This window comes from Jaculus jaculus, chromosome 7 (genome assembly GCF_020740685.1).
Source record: "Jaculus jaculus isolate mJacJac1 chromosome 7, mJacJac1.mat.Y.cur, whole genome shotgun sequence".
NCBI lineage: Eukaryota > Metazoa > Chordata > Mammalia > Rodentia > Dipodidae > Jaculus > Jaculus jaculus.
Window position 1 is genome coordinate 57,800,380 of NC_059108.1, and position 6,000 is coordinate 57,806,379.

Genomic DNA, 6,000 nt, shown 5'->3' on the forward strand with positions numbered 1-6,000 from the left:
CTGGTCTACATGAACTGGTGCTAGGATTACTACATTTGCTTCTCTGAAATCCATAGTCATTGTTCATGAGACATCTGGATTCTTTACTGCCCACAGCTGGCTGTTTAAAAGTTTTAAGAGTATATGAAAAGTCTGTATTTTATGAGGCCCCATTTTCCCAGCCATACATGATGGCATTTGTAGTCTGAACCTTTAGTCAAAACTTTCCAATAGCAGTATGCAAGGTATTTTCAAACAGCAATCACTTCCAGTCTATTCCTGGCAGGGCACAAATCTACACATCATACTGCAAGAGGCATGATTGCCACCCCTAGTAAAAGTTTAACATGTTTTCACTTGTACTATCTCCTATCCATATCAATATTCTGCTGTCATTATCAGTGGTACTTTTGGGGTTTGTTATGAACTGTGGTACATTTAGTGTGCCCACTAAGGCCCATTTACTCACATTTGTAGGGAACCAGTAAACTTGAATTTCCACATGGAGCCTTCATTCATACCATATGACCTTTCTTCACCCCCCATGGCCTACATTAAGAGAGTACCTGGGATGTCTCCTACTCCGTGAGATATCTTTCTTCCACAGCAAAGGATGCAGTGAGGAAAACTGCCTCTTCCTTTACCCTTCTGTTGAATTGCTGTCCAGGTTGTAAGTCATTCCACAAACTTAAGAGCACAGCACATAGACTGTTGCTCAATAAAGATCCTTTCACATTTGCTTTTGAGTGACTGATGCTTGCCCCTTTATCTTCTTTCCTCATCCTTTACATGTGCAAGTTCCCCTAGGTACAGGCAGTATAATTCATTGTATGTTTTATCAGCCATATCTAGTTCCACACAACTGTCAACACAGCTTTTTTTTTTTTTTTAACATTCCTATTCCATGCACACTACTTTTAAGGGACTGCAATACATTTTAGTCTTTCAACAGTTTTGGAGTGTCCCACACTAACATGATGATCTCTTCCACCAAAGAGGTGCACCACTGAGAAGAGCAAAACTATAGTACCCCAGCATTTCCACACTGGTCTCAGGGTAAACAGCTCAGCCTCAGTCGCAAGTCTTATCACCCATAGCCTGGGTCATGCAACTCTCACCATAGTAAAGGAGTTACCCCACCTAAGTCCACATTGAAAAAAAAAAAAAAGCCACCCTTTGAGTTTTCTGTAGATGCTTTACATAGACTCATATTTGATTTTACTGGTACCTATTGTGTACAGAGTATTGCATGACTTTTCTTGGGTGACATAACAAATGTCTATTCATCTAAGATGGGGCACCAACAGACCAAAGAAGAGATTCCATACAAGTTCAACTTGGTGAGCCAATGAATTTATTGAAGTTACTTATAATAACATAGTTTATTCAAATGCTGATGCATCCCAGAGAGGTCTCAGGCTGCTAAGGCATTAAAGTTTCCCAGCCCAGCTAATTATGCATCTTGGAGGCCTATGAGCCTCATGAGTATCATGAAACTAATATGCTTCATCTCATTAGGGTCTCCCACAAATTATAACAGATTCTCTGCTTCAAGAAGGCAATGGGCACCTCCAACCTGGAAGCAGGAAACAGCCACACTACAAATGATAATTATAAATTGTGTGGGGGTTTGATTGATGTTTTATAGTATTCCTGATTTTCTGTAATCATAAGTATGATCTTGTGACAAAATATCCTACTAGATGGCTTTTCTTGTGTCCTCTACTGAAGTACCACATGGGCAAGAGGCTTTGTTTTTGAACCATAAGGATTAGAATTCTGACCCAAAATTTATTACTTATGGAATCATAGGAAGGTGTAAAAGAGTAACAGCAACCTCTGAGGGTTTGATCTGAAACTTGAGTTTCTAAATCATGAGATCCTAGCACAGTAAAGAGATGATAGCCATGCAATAGTCTTACACTAGCATCATAGTTAAAACTACATTCACATCTAGTGAGAATGCCCGTGGTTGCCAATGCAATGCTGATATAAAAATATTTTATTCACATACATTTTAAGAATAATCATGGTTATTAACTTTTCTTAACATTCTATACTTGCTTTACCCATACTCTTATGAGCAGAGGAGTAAGGGAGCTTTGGTAGATACACACTTTTGAAAATGCAAACCATTTCTCATAACATCTATTTGGAGTCTGTATATAATGAATCGCTATTTCTTCTAAAGGTTCTATGAAGAGTATAATTTATAACTAGAATAAAAAATTGGCTCCATTTGCATTCTATCAAATCACCTACCTGATATCCAAGAATTTTCCAAACATATCTTATAGAAAATCAAGGTTTATGGGAAAAGGTGCAATAAATTTTGAAGATCCCTAAGTAATTATTACAATACACAGCATGATGATCCACCTCTGAATCCACACAGCTTCATACTCATAGGTATGAAATTTTGTTTTATCTGAATTTCTAATATCCTTTCCTGATTACCAGTAGAATAGAAGCAGAATGAGCTATGATTTAAATGTAAAGTTACATTAAACTAATTTGAAATAAAATAAATTAAAATAGAGAGTTATAGTTTTAATGACAGTATTAAAATATGCCCACATATTAATAGGCATCAGGGTAAAGTATGAAAAATATCCACAAATGTATATATAGCAAAAATATCACAAACACACAGAATTAGCTCATTTATAGTAATTGCAAACAGTCTTATGCAACTAAAACTGCCTTGTATTCATTTCTGTGTGAGGCATCAAAGATAAAAATGTAGTTCTGTTGGAATCAACAATGGAAGCTCTAGTGGTACTTAGTATGTTCTCTTTAAATATGGAGTGTTACAGAATAAAGCTCAAAATGTAGCCTTAAGAGTTGGAAAGAAAAGCATCAAATAATCACTTTAAATGACTCACTCATGTCAGACTTGCAGTGCGATTGTTATAGTGAACCAAAAACACTGGTCGTCAGTCCTCTTTCCTTTTCTGTAAGTATATTTAGTGAAGCAAACTCACTTTTGAAAATTGTGCTCATGATATCATCCACATCCTTGATTTTGCAACTTTTTGGAGTCAATCATTCTGTGTATGTTTCTTTCTGCTAGTATTCTTTAAAAAAAAAAAAAAGCGGGCTGGAGAGATGGCTTAGCGGTTAAGTGCTTGCCTGTGAAGCCTAAGGACCCCGGTTCGAGGCTCGGTTCCCCAGGTCCCACGTTAGCCAGATGCACAAGGGGGCACACGCTTCTGGAGTTCGTTTGCAGAGGCTAGAAGCCCTGGCGCGCCCATTCTCTCTCTCTTCCTCTATCTGTCTCTCTCTCTCTGTGTCTGTCGCTCTCAAATAAATAAATAAAAAAATTTTTTTAAAAAGCTGTATTTTCTGAATTCTTTCTATTTCTTATTCAATATGGAATATCCCAAGACAATTTTCTGTCATTCTCTACAAACTATAGCTGTTTATTCAAGAAAAGAAGAGAACCAATGTTTGTATGTTCTGAGGCATTAACCAAAGTGATGAAAACTCAGCCATATAAATTATCCAATGAAAAAAATTATGATTATATTGATTCATTTCAACACTATATTTATAATTATAAATCCTTCCAATGCTTACGTTATAAAATTGTCTTTTTACAGTAATTTTAGTAACACTTTTCACCCATTGCTTCTAAAGCACTATAATAGTCATTTAATATTTGACCGAAACATAAAAAGGAAAGTTTCCTCATGCATTTGAACTTATTTTGTCTGTTTTTCTGTATGTGTGCTTGTGTATATTTGTTCATACCTCTGCACATGTGTGTGTGCAAATGTGTGTTGTGTGTTGTTTCATGTGTGTGCAGGTGCATGTGTGTGTGTATGTACACTTGGAGGTCAGAGGTTGACATAAAATGTCTCCCTCAATTGTTTTCCATTTTATTTTTGAGACAGGCTCTCTCACTGAACCTAGCTCAGTGATTCAACTAGAATAGCTAGCCAATAAGCCCCAGAGTTCCATTTTCCTTGGCCTCTACTATGGTGGGATTTCAAGCATGTGCCCTCATAAAGGGCATTTTACATGGATCTAGTGATCCCAACTCAGGTCTTGAGGTTGTACATTAAATACTTTACTGACCAAGCCATCTCAACCATCTTTTATTCAGTATCTAAGCAAAGACATATGCTGAAAAAGTACATCATTAATGACATGATATCATAGACAGATATCATGATATCATAGACAGATATCACAGATAGTAAAAGTGTACTTATTAATTGTAAATCCATAATAAATATATGTAAAAATGAGCTAATATGTTAGGATTATAGTTTTGATATTTTTTAAACTGTTTTACTATTATTTCATAAATAGCCTGCAAATGCTGCCTGACAAAGTGCTGTCTTTTGAAATAGTGCTGAAATGTGCTCACAGCTAGCAGAGTCACAGATTCCTGGTTCTCCTGGTACTGGCACAATAGGAAGTCTATAATAGAAACAACAATATACCATTAACCACAGTTTCACTTGATGACATTGGTATAAATATCCTTATGGACTAAAGACCTTTGCAATCATGTGGTCAAAAGGATTAGCAAATATTAGAGCTTAAGATTAAATTGAAATAGACCCAACAAAGCAGATTTACTGCTATTTAATTTGTCATTTGTTTCCTTAAGCACCATTAATTATTCTTGATATATAAAGCATCTCAGATGTGAGCCCCACAACAACAGAGAGAAGTGGATAGTCATGGAAGGAAACCTGAGGGCATGGGTAAAAATTGGGGAAAGAAAGAGGAGGCTTTGGGTATAGCATGTGTGTGTGGTGGCTCAAATTCTAAGTTGTTGACAAAAGCTGAAATGTCATAGCAGTAAGTGCTATGACTGTCACAACCCTGTTAAAGAAGAAGTTTGCGGCCTTGAAGGGTCTCTTTTCCAATCTCAGGCAATTTGAAATCTGACATATTACTTGAAAAGATATAGACTGGTCTGGTATTTTCAGTGGATTGCCTCCAATCTATTCAGGATTTTATTAATGTTTGTAATTTAGATCTGCAACCACCTGGCTGGAGGAGGTGTCACTGTCACTAGGGTCCAGCCCTAAGTTGCAGGGGTGGATTTGGAATCCCAGACTAAAGACATACAAAGTGCCTGAGATTTTCTAGGAGTGCCTAACTGTGCTTGCTTATGGTGTTGGTGTGGGTTGTGATTATTTTTCCCCCCACTGCTTAGATCTGTGAAAGTGGGCCATCTTTTTCAGCCACTATGGAACTTCTCTTCTTTCTTCAATAAATACCTTCCTCATAACTGTGACTAGTTTGGAAGTTCATACCAGCAACTTGAGGCTGACTTCCACAACCAGTATACCTATGAGATACATAAACACACAGTAACGTATGATCCTCTGTTTGCTGATCTTCTCCCACACAATTCATATAAGAAAACTAATGTGACAGCATTAGGAGGTGAGGCCTTTCTGAGGTAGTTAAGTACTGAGGCAAAGCTTAGAAAATTGGAGAAACCTACTCTAATTTGGATTTTAAGTGTCCCCCACCCCAAGGTTCATGTGGTAGAAGCTTGGGCCTCAGCATGGAGTTACCAGGATGTGGAGGAACCATTAAGAAATGAAAGCAAATGGGAGATCATCTGGGAACACATGATTAAAGGAGATAATTAATTCCTAGCTCATTCCTCATTCCATTTCATTTAATAGTCGGGCTGGTCTTGTTTCCACATAAACTGCAGTTGTGATGTTCTGACTTGATATGTGTCAAAAACAACTGATCCCACCTGTCATTTATGGAAGCCTCTATAACTGAAAAACATTAGTGCTTACTCCTTAGATGCTATGTTTCAGATGAACTTTGTTACAGTGACAGAAACATGGCTAGACAGTGTACTTACAAGGAGACCCCAAAGAACTTGCTGGCCATGTGAGAATACAGTTAAGAGTCCTCCATTCTTAGAGGTGGCACTTGCCAGACGCTGCATTTTCAAGCACCTTGGTCAAGACAGAACATATCAAACTCCAAAATGTAGGAAAAAATTCTGGTAAATAAACTCAGTCTTCAGTGTCT